This window comes from Asterias rubens, chromosome 5 (assembly GCF_902459465.1).
Source record: "Asterias rubens chromosome 5, eAstRub1.3, whole genome shotgun sequence".
NCBI classification, from domain to species: Eukaryota; Metazoa; Echinodermata; class Asteroidea; order Forcipulatida; family Asteriidae; genus Asterias; species Asterias rubens.
Genome location: NC_047066.1, coordinates 9,317,788 through 9,336,224, shown reverse-complemented (window position 1 = coordinate 9,336,224; position 18,437 = coordinate 9,317,788). Strand labels below are relative to the sequence as shown.

Sequence of the window (18,437 nt, the reverse complement as noted above, 5' to 3'; positions counted from 1 at the left end):
CTAATACATGTACAAAGTATTTAGTGAAATAGTATTACTACTAACACAATTGGTTTCATATAAATAATGTACATCTAGGCCTACTTCGCTGCAGTCACAGTGTCCAGGGTTCGAGGTAGGAAATCGGGTGTGGAAGTTTCCGCAAGGTCCACACAAAGGAAGACAAAAAGTTGATCACACATCAACCTTGAATAGATTTATGGCCAGCCAATGTTACAACGAAATGATACAGTGATACAGAAAAGGAAATTCGGAGCACATTGTTTCGAGTGACACTACCTTGCTGTGTATATTACCATTGAGTAGTGTAAGGCTGTGTGACACGACATCTTCATAAGGGGTTGCTTTTTTAAACCGCTTTACGCTGGGATTCTGAAAGATGTTTCTTACCCATCCGCGGTATTATTTTTCTTTACTTTTGGAGCTTTTTGATTGATTGTTTGCTGAGCAAATATCATTTTTACAATGAAGCCACGACTTGTGTTAAAGGCAGTGGACACTATTGGTAATTACTCAAATTAATTATTAGCATAAAACCTTACCTGGTAACGAGTAATGAGGAAAGGTTGATAGTATAAAACATTTTTGGCGTTGAACAAAGAATTGACTAGAGTGGGATTCGAACCAACGACCTCCGGATTAACGTGCCGGCGCTCTACCAACTGAGCTATCTAGCCCTATATTGGCGGTGTCCCTGTTTTGTCAATGTCTTTGTTCGGGGGTGCCAGTCAGAAGCCATACAACCGTTAACTGCCGTGTAGCCAGGGATCACACCCAAATTACGATACAACCTGGGAAGCGGCAGCTAGGGGATCACCTTAAGGGGATGCGACTTTTTGTTTCAAATATCAATATAAACCACAAGGGAAACTGACTGGGTAAATTTGTAAATGATTTTTGGCGTTGAACAAAGAATTGACTAGAGTGGGATTCGAACCAACGACCTCCGGATTAACGTGCCGGCGCTCTACCAACTGAGCTATCTAGCCCTATTGGTAGAGCGCCGGCACGTTAATCCGGAGGTCGTTGGTTCGAATCCCGCTCTAGTCAATTCTTTGTTCAACGCCAAAAATCATTTACAAATTTACCCAGTCAGTTTCCCTTGTGGTTTATATTGATATCTGAAACAAAAAGTCGCATCCCCTTAAGGTGATCCCCTAGCTGCCGCTTCCCAGGTTGTATCGTAATTTGGGTGTGATCCCTGGCTACACGGCAGTTAACGGTTGTATGGCTTCTGACTGGCACCCCCGAACAAAGACATTGACAAAACAGGGACACCGCCAATATAGGGCTAGATAGCTCAGTTGGTAGAGCGCCGGCACGCTAATCCGGAGGTCGTTGGTTCGAATCCCACTCTAGTCAATTCTTTGTTCAACGCCAAAAATCATTTACAAATTTACCCAGTCAGTTTCCCTTGTAGTATAAAACATTGTGAGAAACGGCTCCCTCTGAAAAGACGTAGTTTTCGAGAAAGAAGTAATTTTTCACAAATTTGGTTTCAAGACCTCAGATTTAGAATTTGAGGTTTCGAAATCAAGCATCTGAACGCACACAACTTCATGTGACAAGGGTGTTCTTTTTCTTCATTATTATCTCGCACTTTCAACGACCGATTGAGCTCAAATTATCACAGGCTTGTTATTTTATGCATATGTTGAGATACACCAAGTGAGAAGACTGGTCTTTGACAATTACCAATAGTGTCCAGTATATTTAAAGACAATAAAGATTCTCATTAGATTTATACCTAGCAATTGCTATACTGCTGGTTCTGAGATTTGACTTGAGATTTTTTGTTACGGTCTGCCAAACGTGCTCCAAAGCCCAATATGTGAGACGTGGCTTCAGGTTTGATCCTTGACCCCTAGAGACCTGTAAAATGACAAGTCTGCCTACCAGACACGTAGCATCAACAATATGAGTTGAATTCCTTTGCTTTTAGGTGACAGTCTGCATGTAGCAAAACCTCCCCCATCCACCCTGGAAATGTCTGATATCTGGCAGGTGCGCTACCCCTCCATTACCCCCTCCCCCAAGGTCCAGTTTCCCACTCAAAACCTCCCTTCTTACCTCCCTCCTTACCCCCTTTAGAAAACAGGTGATAAGTGGGTAATTTCCCCGCTCTCTTATCCGACTCCCCTTCATATTACCAAAATAAATCCACAGATTGTCCTTTGAAAGACGACAAATTTGTAACTCAAATTAAATGAGTTCAATTTGTACTACGTGCATCCACATACATACATGTACCTGGTTGCTCCTTTGAGTCTCGATTTATGTTTCCCCGACGTGTTTTATTCGGACAATAATTTAATTTGTGTGCACCAGAAATGCGTTTCATGATGGATGATCACCGAGGGAGAATACAACTTCCAAACATATTGATACGTTTAAAGCTTTTCTTTCTTACTATTTCGGGAATTATCACGTCCCCCTTTTCATTGCTGCAAAGTGCAATCCCCAGAGCTTATAGAAAAGCTTATATGTTGCGGCTTGATAAGGAGTTGTCAGAATATATACTATTAGTCATCTCACTGTCTGAGTCGATTTGTTTTTGATACTGTACTTTTTTTATTCTTGATGAGCACAAAGTTTTATAGGCGGTTATCAGTTTCATGTGTGAAGGATCAATATTGCAAACGGTTACTGTTGACACATGTAAAACTTGTAAAGCGGATACATTCAACTCGTTCAACTTCATTTCTGATCAAACGGCATTGCGTGGCCACAGAGCGGCCTTTATTTCGTTACAATAATAGTGCATGATTGTTAATGGTTGTGCACAATGTCGACTGATGTATTATAAGATGTTGTTACAATTAACCCTTCTCATGAAGTTGGTTAGTGGCGTGTCGTGGCCTAGCGGTTAAGAGCACTGATGTTCCTGATCAGCGGAGAATGGGTTCAAGTTCCAGTCGTGACACCTGTGTCCTTAAAGCCATTGGACCCTTTCGGTACAGAAAAATAAATAAAAGTTCACAGATTTACAAATAACTTACAGGGTTTACAGAAGGTAGTGGTGAAAGACTTCTCTTGAAATATTATTCCATGAAATGCTTTACTTTTTGAGAAAAAAGTAAAACAATATCAATTCTCGCGAGAGAGAATTACGGATTTATTTTAAACACATGTCATGACACGGCGAAACGCGTGGATACAAGGGTGGGTTTTCCCGTTATTTTCTCCCGACTCTGATGACCGATTGAGCCGAAATGTTCACAGGTGTGTTATTTGATATAGAAGTTGTGATACACGAAGTGTGGGCCTTGGACAATACTGTTTACCGAAAAGGTCCAATGGCTTTAAGCAGGACATTTAACCATGTTGCTTCATTCTTCGGATTGGTCGTAAAACCGTTGGTCCCATTTGTTGTGTAGGCCCTAACGTACGTAAAAGAACCCAGTGCACTTATCAAAAAGAGAAGAGGTTCGCCGCCCCGATGTTCCTGGTTTGATTGGCAGCACATTGCATCACGGCACCTTGTAAACCATAACATGGTGCTATGTAACAGGAGCTGTTCTCTTAATTCCAATGAAAACCCAAATAGGGCATCATGTACCAAGCAGGAAAACAAAAAATGTGTGTTAAAAGCGGCTTGAGCTTCACTGACATGACTGAGTGACGGATTATACGCGCTATAAGAAGCCACTAATCAGACACTTGTGCCCTTTGGCGAGGCTTTTTTTTTAACACTCATTGTTTTGTCAAACGTTTTGAAGGTACATGTAGTGCATTCTACACTACCAGCCAGGCTCCTAGTGGATGATACATGTACCGTGCAGAAGGGGTGAAAGGGGGTAACCCTGTTTCAACCCCGTAGGTGGCTACAATGTATATGCCCCTGGTGATAGTTGACTTGGATGGACAAGCCCACTTGAAGTATGGTCGTCCAGCCTTGTGATGTTGGGCAATCTCTCATAAATATTTTTTTGTGGATTTAATGTTTTTTTTGAGCTGTAAAACAAGCTGTGAAGGGCAGAATACACGACTTGGTGACCGACTGCTCATTACTGTGATTCATAGCCTGGATAACAACGAAAACTCTAAAACAGAGAACTGGGGAACTATTAATTACCTTGAAGGTTAACACACCTTTTCAGGTGCTATGAAATTGGCAGTAAAGCACAACATCAGCCATAGTCAGCTCCAGGATAATGGGTCAGGTTGTCAATATTGCCATGTAGTGATTTGTATTGTGACACGTTTTTTGGCGTTATAAATGCCCTTATTCCCTACTGGGCCCAAGTCTTTGTTATTACTACTATTTAAATACGTAAGTAGGCTATGCCACAATGACCCTTTGGCACCCTCTGACTGAATCCCTGTCACGCAACTCCGTTCAGGTGCTCCAATAATAGTCAGCAGATAATTGAGTACTTGTCAATTCCTACTGTACCCAATTATCTTAAATCATTTTTGTGTGTGTAATGAACGCATGGGATGTGGTCTAAGGCCATGTCAGAAAAAAATACCAGTCGATCGTGCGGGTTTTTCCAATTAGAGAAGTATGAGGACGGCCTTTCTATTTTTGGTTGTTAATTTTTTCTAAACGTTCAAACCGACCCCAAATTCTCTAGTTTAAAGTCACCTTACTTTATGTACATGTAGTTTTTTGCTTTACAAGTTCTTAAAAGAAGTTTAACGAGAAATTCACCGAAAATTTGTCTGTTTTTTGGGGGGGAAAAAAATATAAAAAAAAAATAAAAAATGTGGCCTTTAAAAACCATGAGGGAGAGGACAATCAACTTTTTAAAATTTTCATTTGGCCTAATCAACCACAGTAGACTTCTCTGGGGGACTTGAGACTATTTTTTAGCGGGTACTTTCAGAGGCCCCCCCCCCCCATTGCTTGAACAGGTGGTCTGTCATTGGTAGCAGGTGGTCCGCTATAGTAGCATGCTTGACTAATTAGAAATACGTGTTAACACAGAAAGCGGGGAGGGGGATTCGTGCAGACATAAGACCTTGAATTAGATTATTGTTATTTTAATTTAGAATCTAAGATCCATATTTTGTAAACAAAGTTGTCACTGACTGTTTTGAGAAGGATGGGTGACATAGTCATAATCGTGTTTGACACCGCATTGGTTTTTTGTATACTGTGTGTTACAATGTAAAATATGATCTAAACTGAATTTGGTTTATGGATCCATTATAATTGTTTTTGTTATCTGCCGGTTTAGGCACATTTTTTGTATCACTAGATATGGTCAAACTAGCAGAAGTTTTTTTGTCTGACTGTCAAAAGGAACGACGGTTACGATCAATGGTTACAATTATTGTTACTTATGTTTCAGGGACATGAGGGACGCAGACTTGGGCAAGACAGGACTGGGATTCGCACTGAGATTGCCTCTGATCACTTGGCCACCACACCCCTGCCTTGCCATGATCAACAAAACACAATTCTAGAATTATGGACGTGCAGCCACACCCCTCAATTAATAAGAATACCACTTTTAGCAATGAAATCATCAAATTTATTTCATTTATTAGTAGATATTTGTTGTATTACTGTTGTGTTTAAGCGCTAATTTTGAAGGATGATTTAGTTTCTTTATTTCATTAGGAAATATTAATCTTTAAACATGTTTAAGCTATTAAACTACTTATCAAGTCAATTTCTGTGCGATTTTATCCTGATGTATGTATTTCATTTTAATAACATACCGGATGCGTGCAATCTTCAACCAAATGATCAGTGCCATGTATGGGGGGAGGAGTCAGACTTGAATGTGGGGGTGGTTTACAAACAGTAAAGGCGAAGAACGGAGTGTCAGAATACCCATCAGCCAACACCTCCTGTTCAATCCATTTCCTGCCTTATCTAATTAGATTTTTTTGTTGAAAGACACATGGCGAGGGGCGCTGCAGCCTTGCACGCGACCAGTCGCACGAAACGCACTCTCGCAAACTTGGGTGGTAGGCATCTTCGGAATTCCCTCGTTTGCAGCACTATTGAGTAACGGCGGAGGTTCATTGCGGGATTAAACCCTAAATTGATGATAATCGGTTGCGACAACTGTTTGTACAAAGGGCTCAGATTAAAGGCGGTTTGCTGTACAAACAATTGTTGATGCGGAGTTAACCTTGGAAAGATTTTCTTCTTCTCAGAATCCTTGAGGAAGCTTAACCCTTGTTCCCATTGGACTTTTTTTGTCTAATAAGTATCCCGACTTTGCTGTAAATGACAAAACTAAATCCAATGGGGACGCATGGTAAACTGACCTCCCTGTCACCTTACCGCGCCTGTGATGTAAAACTAACAGGCTGAAAGAGGTCGCGGAATACTTCTGCGCAGCCTTGGTAACTTAACAGAGTCGCTTAAAAGTCAAATGTATACAGCTCCGCGCTGTACACCTACCACTACCACAGTGGTAAACGCTTCTCAAACGTCGCAGAATATAAGTCCAGGTGGGAGCACACGTAAAATGTACACCAAAGCCAGTCACGGTAACTTTTTGCTTGGCAGCGGAAAAGAAAGTCCGATAGGAACATGGCTTTAGAGTGCACCGGGATGAAGGTGTACTGATGATTGTCGTATCATGAAGATGCACTTGACATCAATAATCATCTCATTCAATCTTCAACCATTCTATTTAATTCAGTTTATTGGTCCCAACATGGAGGAAAGATTTCTTTTGTACAAATATGCCATTATAACAAAACAATAACAAACAAACGGAAATCTGGCAGCCTACTGATTATAAATTAACAATTGGAAAGCAAAGCTACATTGTAATTCCTTGATTTGCTGGTTCAACCAACATGATAATAATAATAATAATAATAATGCATTTATAATGCGCCATCTATCTAGTGTACAAGACCCTATTCCGAGGGGCAGCAAAAAACACTACATATACAACAACAAGAAATGTAGAACATAATAAAAAATTATACAATGAATAATCTACTGTCAAGACATGTAATGAGCTACGTGTATGAGGATTTTAAATAAATGAGTTTTCAGCAAGTTTTTAAACAATGGAAGAGAACTACAGCACCTGATGTTATTAGGTAAAGCGTTCCAAAGTTTAGGAGCACAAGCGGAAAAGGCACGATCACTATATGATGAGGAAGTTGTAGGAATAGTTAAAAGGGTACATGAGAGGGTACATGTCGTATGTGAGAATGGAGGTGGGGGTTTAGGGGCAAACAGGAATTTTTTTTTTCACTTTTCTTTTCTTCACATTATCACAGTCTATCAGTTTGGGTGAATCAATGTTAGTAGTTTAACTTGATTCATCTTTTAGTTAACCCATTTAGGAAACTTCAGATCTTTTTAAGTCAATCTAGTTTCCCCCCCCTTTTTTTTATAAATTCAGCAAAGAGTCTTCCAAGAAAACTAGTGAACCCTTAAAGTCGTGAAGATGTTGACCACCTGTTGGAACCTGACAATGTTTGTTTACATTTATAGTTTTGAGTATTGTATGAACACTAACACATCAAAGTTAGTTAAAGTGGTGCTTAAGCTTTCCATGTGGTGAGTTTTATCCTACTAAATGCCTCTGGCAGGTTGCTAACGAGCGATTCAGTTAGTATTAGTATTACCGGGGCTGTAAGAAGTGGTGCTAGTCACCTCACATCAGGGTGGCTTGACAGTGGGACTATTTAAAGGGTTTGGGTACTATTTGTTAGATGCAAGACACCATGTCCACAGATTAACATTAAACTTACATGGTTAGAGAAGATAAGGATAGAAAGCTTCCCTTCAAATATTACTTGCTGAGATGCTGTGTTTTTGAGAAATGAGTAACAAAATTCATGAAAATAATTTTCGTCTTAGGAATTGAAGAAATCAACATGGGTGTTTGTTCAATTGTTTAAAAGCGCCCAGGAGCATGTTTCATGGATGGGGGCTAGATAAATTGACTTTATTATTATTATTATTATTATTATTATTATTTCATTTTATCACAGCATGCAAAAGAAAGATCTCATTTTCCTTTGTGCCGGTAACTCCTCGAGCCGGGCTACGTCCCGTAGCCTTAGATCTCAAGGGTCTTTCTCAGGATCCTCGCTGTTCCCAAAAGCGCTGCCTTCTGTAATAGATCTACCCTCACATTTGTCCCTATTTCATCTAGATGTTTCCCCAGTGCTTTGGGAATGGTGCCAAGTGCTCCAACCACCACGGGGACTACTTTTACCTTTACCTGCCAAATCTTATGAAGTTCCCTGGCCAGGTCCTGGTACTTCTCGATCTTTTCCATCTCCTTCGAAGCTACCCTTATATCACCTGGCACCGCTATGTCAATGAGATGACACATTATTATTATTATTATTATTATTATTATTATTATTATTATTATTATTATTATTATTATTATTATTATTATTATTATTATTATTATTATTATTATTATTATTATTATTATTATTATTATTATTATATTTATTAAGTACAACGGATTAACATGACTCTCCTAAAAATATTGCTCTGCGATTTTCACAGTGAGTAGGGATTCCTATCACGGCCCAAAAAGTGTGATAGATCTACAAAAGGTATCAAAACCTTTTAAACTTTCTCTTCGCCAGACAGAAAGCTCACCAATCTTTTTTTTTCTGTGAATCCACGATGATGTAAACCACATTTTGAGATTATGACTTTGGATTACATGGCGCTGGCTGACTCTTGAATCCCTGTGGGGACGCTGCTAATTAAGCGATTAACTCCGAAAACATTCACTCGCTGCATTCGGCTGATCCATCAAAGATAACGCGGCAGAGAAGTTGACAAGTGCCGGGTAAATAGAGATAAAATCGTAGTGACACCCCCTTTTCGCATTAGCTGACACTCACCTCTCTCCTTCTCACCAGTGCGTATGCAATCACAGACGTGGCAATTTGGAATGAATTAGTTTCTGTACTTGTCTGTTTGGGGCGTCGGGAACACAGAGTGCATCTCCGGGGAGTAGCGTTAATCGGATGAGACATTCTGGTGGGGCGTGGGCAGGAAAATTTAATGACAGAAACTACTATCAATCCGGTTTCTGTGATGCCCTGAAGCCTGTACGGGACTTCCCTTGCCTGATGTCCTTCTACAGGTATTGCTGTTTGACAGGAACTGTGGGACACACGTAATACTTTTCCATTCCCACACCCATAAACAATGATCCTTGGTCTTGATTAAAGGAACATTACACAGGCATGTGATTTCTTAGTTTCTAACCGGAACTCCGTTTTTTAAACTTCAATCAAATTCATAAGATAATTAAGATAAAAACATGCATGCAGTCCGCAAGCTTTTGCGCTCGCAAGCTTTCTGGCTTTTGGCTTCCACTTTGCGCCCATACTTCAGGTTTTTTTTCAACTGTCTATCGCATCCCTGATTACAAAATTAGTAAGAAAAAAATTGTCTAAGATAACAGATTTACATAAAACTTACACGGACTAATGATGATGATGATACTAAAAGAAAACTTTCGTTGAAATATTTCTGTCTGAAATGTTGTATTTAATGCGAAGTAATTATTAGGAGTTTATCCCTCCAGTGAGTGTTTTATTCAATTTGTTTTCATCAATGTCAGATGGATGATCGATCTCAGACTTCTACACCTTTGGTAATTGTCAACCAGTCTTCTCACTTGGTGTATCTCAACATAGAATAAAAAGCCTGTGAAAATTTGAACTCAATGTGAGAGAATAATGGAAGAAAACACCCATGTGATGGCACAAGTTGTGTGCTTCCAGATGCTTGTCTCAAAATCAATTCAAATAATTTACTGAGAAATTACTTCTTTCTCAAAAACTGTGTAACTTCAGAGGGAGCAGTTTCTCACAATGTTTTATACTATCAACAGCTCTCCATTGCTTGTTGTTACCGAGTAAGTTTTTGTGCTAACAATTATTTTAAGTAATTACCAATAGTGTCCAGTGCCTTTAAACCTGCCTGACTTACACATGGAGCCCATACATCTACTGAAATGTTCGCAACCTTGGAGGGGAAAGAGAAAATTACAAGACGGATTAGTTTTAGAGCAGGAAGACCTTTTCATTTAATTCATAAACTAATTTCCTACTTAACTTTAAGTTCATTAGGCTGACGGCAAATCTGTATAGTCTGTTATACCCCAGTCTGAATTGACTCTCGTTCTAATGGGGCGATGATGTCGATAAAGAAGCAAACTTGCTTTGTACAGCTTTGGCAATGATTGGGATTTTCACAAAACCCATAAACAGTTTTGGAATTCAATCCAATGAATGTACATATTGTGAAGTGAAGAGAACAAAGTAATCTTTTTTCATTTTACAAGCAACAAAACGTATTGCTTCTTTTGTGATTGGGATCAAAAGCTTACAGAAAGTCTTCAGGAGGTAATAAATCAGATTTTGGAAAAGATATACAATAGGCCTCATCCACTCTCAGTGGATTACTTGAGCACTTCCCCAGTAGACAAGATTTGTTTCAATCTTTCAGATTCTCTTCTTGGATTCTTGTACTAACAGCATGTCTCTCTTTCAAAAGCCTGACTTTAAAAATTTGAAAGAGCTGATTTTTTTTTTGCCAGCTGCACAGTATTGAAGGGTTGAAATTGAATAGAGGTTGCTTTTTGGAGGGAGAAATGTGTTTACAAAAAGTCGATCCACTTGTCACAATGTATTTTGTTGAGCAGACAAATGGATTTAAGTTACTAAGCAAACTGGTGGCTCATCATTGTCATCTCCATTTCTCGTTTTCTATTATTCAAAAGTGCATTTGTTAAAAAATTTTCTCACTGCGCAAATATAGGCCTATTATTAACATTTTGAATAAAATCTAGAGTTATCGTGACCCAGCATGACCATTTGAAATTAGGTGAACCTCACAGCATCTAGATTGAATAAGGAAGTCCTGACTCTATTCGCCCACCTGAACTTGGTCTATGCGATTAATAAATCCGAGCAAGAAACTTTATTTGTTTCTCCTCGTGCAGGAGTAATGGGTCCTGTGAGGGCTAAGATGGTTTCTTTTGATCGGTTTGCTTTGGCTTGATGCGCTACATACTTGGAAGTTGTACATTATGTACCCATCGAGCGTTCTGAAATAAATGGTTAGAGACCAGGAGTCAATTTTACCAAGATAGGGTCAGACAGCGTACTAAGTTAGACTCGAACCGTTTAACTTCTACGAGCAGCAGGGGGTGGTCGTAAAAATAAAAACCCCTTGCGTTCAGACAGCACTGAGTTAAAACCCGATACAGTTTATCTTTGGTTTTAAGAGGTCAAAGCAAACGCGACCCCGTTACTCTATTATCCTGTTAATTGTCCTGTTCATTGGTCACTGTGTGTTTACATAATGATTACGGAGGTCAATGGGTCGTCTGTTGTGAGTTAAACCGGATGTGGTCTTTATTATTCTGTCCACACACAGTGTTAAAAGATAAACCCAAAGCGGTCTAAAGATAAACCCCCTCCCTGGACGGTTTATCTTTTGTGGGTTGAACTGGATTCGGACTTACTTTAGAACCGTTTAGACACACAGAGTTCAACTCGATCGGGTTGAACCATGAGTTAAACTAACTAATAAGACTTTGTGAAATCCACCCCAGGGTGGTCATGTTCCAACTCCAGAAGCACCCTGATACAGACATAGGTGTGCAATATTGTTATCCTGAACTTCTGGTTATTTTAGAGTTTTTTTAGTCATATGTCTAATAAGGTACCTTTAATTAAAGAGTCTTGTGACTTTGAGGTGTTTTTATTTCCCAGGTTGAAATTTCATTTCTGCATCCGTGGGCGAGACCTCCTAGTAGCTTAATTTGTTTAATTACTTCACTCCCATCTGGGCCTCACTTTTATTGAGATGAAATAGCTGTCAAGTTTTTTCCTCTAAACTTGGGTATGGTTCACCGGGGCGTTGGCTCGGAAACCATCTCTTTTGAGATAGACACGACTACTGTATGTCACTGATTGGAACTCTGATCACCTACAAAGACCTGAGTGAAGATATCAGTTAGTCGTGGTCCCCTGTCGTGAAGTCTGAGGTGATTGGGAAGGGAGGGATAGGTCGGGGTTAGGGACACGGCATTGGGAAACCTGCCCCAGTAACTTTGCCAAGTACATCTGTACGTATGTATGTGGAACTGGAATGAAGTCTTCAATGCACATCAAAAAGTTTTCATGGACAAGGTAACGTACTCTGTTTTGCTAGCTGTACCTAAGTGAAGATATCAGTTAGTCGTGGTCCCCTGTCACGAAGTCTGAAGGGAATGGGAAGGGATGGATAGACCGGGGTTAGGGACACGGCAATGGGGGAAATCTGCCCCAGTAACTTTGCCAAGTACATCTGTACATGCACTGGAATGAAGTCTTCAATGCACATCAACAAGTTTTCATAGACAAGGTGGCGTACTTTGTTTTGCTAGCTGTACCTAAAGTGAAGATATCAGTTAGTCGTGGTCCCTTGTCATGAAGTCTCAAGGGATTGGGAAGGGAGGGATAGACCGGGGTTAGGGACACGGCAATGGGGAAACCTGCCCCAGTAACTTTGCCAAGTATGTGGAAGTGGAATGACGTCTTCAATGCGCCTTAAAGATTTTCCTTGGAGAAGGTGGTGTACTCTGTTTTGCTAGCTGTCTGTAATTAAGTGATAAGTTAACCCTATTGTCTAAAAGTAAAGCAAAAACTTGGTTGCTTCAAAGTTTCTTTTTTCTTTTAAAATATACTTGTTTTCTGTAATTGACCCATGAAATTTTCGTCAAAATAAACAAACAATACTTTTTTAAATTAAAAAAAAAAAAGCACTTGAGAGCAATCTTTGTGTTATAAGAGTTTAAAATCGTGTTCTTGTCAATCAGGTGGGATTCGAACCCATGGCCTTTGAATTGCTAAAATAGTGTGGTCCTTGACACTCAAAGGAACCAAATAGTATGGTCCCTTACCCTTGGCTGAAATAAAAAAATGTGCCCCCCGATCTTCATAGTAATTGTGGCTGCTTGACTCTCAAAGAAATAAATTAGTGTGTCCTGCAGTTAGTGTGACTGTTGACCATCCAACCGGTCTTATAACGTCATTTTATTGTCTAAGAAACGAGATGAACTGACTAAGCAACCCCAACATAGGGTTGAAATTCAGTTATGACCCATTATTCCTTTGTTTTATCTATCATCTGCCTATTAATTACGGTAAGCTGATAGTTAAGACTCTAGATGTCTGAATTGGGTAACAATGCCCAGATGCAGTGTCCAGGAACGAGGATATCCGACACATGGCTGTAATGAGTCGTTGTTTAACAACGACAGGCACTAAGCAGGACGATTTAATTGGTTCGTCATTCGGTTTCTGGAAAACAGACTACAGCGCTTCCCAATTAATGAACCGCCCGGGGTTAGCAAATGTAATCAGAAACAACAAAAACAACTTTCCAAATCTCTACACAGTTCTGTGGTTCTTGTCATGTACAATGTAGGTATTGTGCACAATTGTGCATTGTTCAAAAGCACCTTACATTGTTACACTTGGTTCATACATTCTGGAATGGAAAGCGAACTTCGCGTCACCCGCAGCTATTGACCCATTTCACCTGACGTCATCATCAGAAAAATCTTGAATGCGCCATACTGGTGGGCAATTTCACTGTGCGTTTTCATATATAACTCCATAGAGTATGCTGTACGTTATGCAGTGAAGTGCGCATTTTAGGCGACGCGGCGTTAATACACGTAAACCTAACTTGCCCACCAACATGGTGAGCATGGCACAAGTCGCCGCGTGTGACGCGCGTGCAAGGGGTCAATAGATGTTTGCAATTTTTGTTGGTGAATTTGTGACGTCAAATTAACTTCGCCTTTGCACATGTATGTTGCATGAAGTATGAACCGGGCAATTACTACCTATGATAATCAGGTCTCAAGCATTCCTGAAATCATGTTCAACTTCTTAGGAGTTTGCAGCTTCGGCAGAAAAATGGGCACACAGGTTGCTCATCATTCACATCACTAATCAACATATTTACATTTGTAATTCTGGGCGATGAGAAGTAAGAAAGATTGTACATGTACGATAATTGCACTTTCAGAATACATAAAATAGATAATTAATGATAATAATAATACCAAAGTCTTATACAGCGCAGGTATCTACCAAACAAGGTACTCAAGGCGCTGAGTATACAAACTTCCAGAAAGATAGGTAATTGCAGTGATGAATTTTGAGACCCAATTATTTAGCACCTAAGGGTTTTTACAAGGCGCTTTGGCGCATACAGCAGCCACAGCCAGGAACACTGGGGCAAACCCCTTCTCTTTTCGAAAAGTGCACTGGGTTCCTCTACATGCGTTACACAACACATGGGACCAACAGCTTTTAAAAAATGGTTAAGTGTCTTGCTTTAAAAGGTCACGGCTGGGGATTCGAACCCCCACTGTGCTGATCAGAAACACCAGAGTTTGAATTGGAACAGTGAACGCATGACTTTGGCACTAAAAGAGAAAAAATGAGGTACACAAGTTTTCATACTCGTATGATGACTATTGTTTCTTTTCTAATCTTCCCGGGGATGATGAAAACCAAATGTAAAAGAATGACACATTGCACAAAACTGACTTACATTGACCTCTTCAACTTCTAAAGTTTTTTCATATTTTTATCCTGTCACTTTTAATATCCTATCCAATGCATCAACAATTTTGAAAGTAAAAATCTTTCTGCAAAATACTTTCCATCTAGCAATAATTTGACTAAAGAAGGACAGGAAAAAGCGGGAAAGTATGTAACTAGGTACCTTAGTCAATTAGTACAATGAACTTTGAAGGTCAAAAAAGTTATGAAAGCGATACCTGGTCAAAAACTGTTTTATCTTAATTAGATAAAGATGTATCAAAGCTTGACAGTTCAACCGATAGCATAATATTAGAAATGCAATCTCCGGCTCGTTCCGACCACCGACTTTCACCAATTTCCTCAAAGTAATGAAATTTTTTTCAGATCGGTGTTCTGTGTTTTCCTGAAACATTACCTTATTTGACTACATAGATGCAGAAGCTCCATCTTTAAAATATATGGAAACGCATCTTAAAGACACTGGACACTATTGGTAGTTGTCAAAGACCAGTCTTTTTACTTGGTGTATCTCAACATATGCATCAAATAACAAACCTCTGAAAATTTTAGCTCAATTGGTCGTCGATTTTGCGAGATAATAATGCAAGAAAAAGCACCCTTGTCACACAAAGTTGTGTGCTTTCAGATGCTTGATTTCGAGACCTCAAAATCTAATTCTGAGGTCTCGAAATCAAATTCGTGGAGAATTACTTCTTTCTCGACAACTACCTTACTTCAGAGGGAGCCGTTTCTCACAATGTTTTATACTATCAACAGCTTCTCATTACTCTATACCAAGTATAGACAGAAAGATTAATAACAGGCGTAATTAAATAATTAAAAAACTAGAGGACAGTGTACTCTTCCGAAACCCAATGATGCGTTGTACTTTTTTTTAAACATACAAGTTTAAAGGAAGTAAACAATTTCTGTTTTCAGAAACACATTTTAGAGAATGTTTTTTTTTAATGTAGGACATTCATACAGCTGAGCAATGAGACTGAGAGTAGTGCACATACAGCATACAGACAACCAACACAGAATTTCTGCTTCGGCGCCATGTTAGCAAAGCCAAGCTAATCCCTCTTTATTAACAACTTAGTTAATGTCCTAAAGTGAATCAGTTTCCAGGGAAATTCCAGCTAAAACAAACAGCTGAGAGGCCATTGTATTGTTTCGTCAGTATGAGTTGAAGATTACTGTGATGCTGAAAATAAGGGAAATACTTAGAATTACGGGGCTTTAGCTTTATAGAGATTGAAGTTATCAACTACATTATCTGCTGAGGATACAGAAACAGGTGTGGAACATGTAGTTGAGAATGTCTCTTAATCAGGGTCTGTAGAAAAGCATTTGTTCTTGCCCTGCCTTTTTTATTTTTGACTTTCATCAAAGTCAATAGTTGAGTTGGGCACCCTCAGCTAGACGTCAAATAATATTACTATTTGTTTTAATTTCTTAGAGTTTCTAGAGTTGTAGTTGGGCTGTAAAGTCTTTGACAAGGGGCTCAGGCCACGGTGTTTAAACATGTAGAGCTCTGAGTTTGTACTGTTCCAGAATTTATTTTACAAGACCCAGACTCAAAATGAGTTGAACAAGCAACAAGAGTAGATCTTATCATCTGTCAATATGCAACAGAATTGAAAAATAAATCAGATTCATCATCAACATTTTTCTCACAAAAGATATTGCACAATAATGTAGCCTACATGTACAATTATTCAATTGAAAAAACCCCAAGACCACCGGGCTTGTCCAGTTGTGAGTTTACAGGCCTGATGCTAAAATCACTGCCCTCAGGGTTGCGGTCCAGTGTGAATTTTGTGCCCTGTAGATGCTGAACAGAGAGTCCCCGTATTTAATAAGAATTCATAAATACCTCAGACAGATTTGCTATTCCTATTGGTGGAGAGCGCGTCACGTGGGTGTGTATAAACCTTTGTTTATGACCAGTAAAAAGTGTTAACTCATGGGCAAGACACGCGACCTTACACCTGTTCTTATAAGACAGTTTCTTTATTCCTATTGGTCGAGAGCAACGGCTGAAACAGTTGTGCCACATCACGCGATACGTGCGACGCGCACAGCATTCCCTTATAAGGAGTTGTTTACACGAGGGCGGCGGAGGGCTTTACCATTTCATAGCTGGAGGGGTGTTGTGTTGAAAGAAATCATTTAACAATTATAATTTTTGCATTTATTTTACTTTATGACCAAAAAGTGATGATGTTTTTGACCGAAAGGGTATTTATGAATGGGAATCAAAGTGTGTTGAATCAGTTTTCAACGTGGTTTAAACCCACCGAGGCCTGGTTCTTTATAATTTACCTGAACTTCGTCTCGGTAAAATTATTACAAACCAGGCCTCGTTGGGATTAAACCACTAGTTGAAAACCTCTTCACCACACATTGATTCCCTTAGTAACACATTTTCTGGTCTTAAGTAAAATTTTGAGATACAAGCCCTGTTGTCGTACGGATCTCCCCTCCCAGGTCTAGCCTTTTGTAGGAAAAATGGTACACTCTATGGTACACACATGGAGATACTTTCTGTTTCAAGAATCGGAAGGTTCACAGATAATGATGTTTGGCAGTGTTGAAGTTGAGATCTGGATGTCTGAGACCCCAAAACAGCGACTTGCATTGTAGACGAGGATTAAGACCTTCAACTCTGATATTACAGGAAAACAAGATTGTGACATGTATGACAGCAAGATTGTTGAGCAACAATCAACCACATGGGATATGTTAAGATTATATCAAGCCTTAGCTGTTCCAATCAGGGCCCAATTTCATAGAGCTGCTAAGCACAAAAATTTGCTTAGCATGAAATTTCTTCCTCGATGAATACAGGATTAGGCTACCAACCAAATTTCCATCTGTTGCATATTGCTTGTTACTGGTATTCAGCTGTTGTTTGCTTATCCTGAAAATCATGTGGAAATTTGGTCGGTAACTCTGTTTTTATCAAGGAACAAATTTCATGCGAAGCAAGTTTTTGTGCTTAGCAGCTCTATGAAATTGGGCCCTGCTTACCAACCAAAAGGACCTGTGATAGGCTCTGATGCTAAAAGTGTTAATGAGCTGGGCCCAATTTCATAAGCTACGCATAACACAGGCCTGGAATAACACAGAGGACATAGAAACCATGGCCTGTGTTTCCCCTGGTCTTGGCCTTGGTGCCCCTTAAAAAAATTTCCCATAGACTGTAAGATTAATCAATGGAAGTGCTCTTTGCAAAATGAAAATGGCTTTGCCATCTCAAAGATGAAATTCCAGGCCTGATGATAACCGAATTACCCTTGTTTTTTCGCTGTGGTGTGCCGCAAGGATCCTCTTAAAGTTCAAGGGCCCAACTTCATAGCGCTGCTTAACGGTAAGCACACTTAAGTGCTTACTGTAGCAGAAAAATTTGCTTAAGCCTTGGCGTATTTCACAGGTTAGCAGAAAAATTGGGCGGCCATATTGCGTGTTTACCATGGATTTGCATTGTGACGTCATTTATTTTCGTGCGGTAAGCACCGGAAGGTTAGCATGCCTTTTCGTGTGCTTACGGTTAGCAGCGCTATGAAATAGAAATTGCACAGTAAGCACAAAATCGGCCACTAAGCAGCGCTATGAAATTGGGCCCAGATAGTCACACTTGGCTGATGAGTTTGAGATTCATGCATGACTGTCAGAGAGCAAAACATTCATGCAGCTCGAAGGGGACCTAGCAGGTCGCATACAGGAGCAAGCACACTCAGGTTTGTTTAAATAGTGTAAACTGGGGACATCTCTTTGTTCTCTCACTGTTAGGACTTACATTGTAGCAACGTCCCTATTGGTTTTGCTAGCAGGTCAAAGCGAGGAAGTTCTTCGGCACACCTTTTTCTCAAATCCCTTCTGTTAAAATTCTTGGTTTGAATGCCTAG

General features: G+C 39.7%; 1 protein-coding gene and 1 non-coding gene across 2 annotated transcripts in view; both read left to right on the top strand.

Moving 5' to 3' along the window:
• Positions 1-18,437, top strand: part of LOC117290790 (nuclear cap-binding protein subunit 3-like) — a 67,601-nt gene that overhangs the window by 5,631 nt on the left and 43,533 nt on the right. The window lies entirely within an intron of this gene.
• On the top strand, positions 1,290-1,362 carry Trnas-gcu. Its single transcript has one exon. It is a non-coding gene; the product is annotated as a tRNA-Ser (tRNA).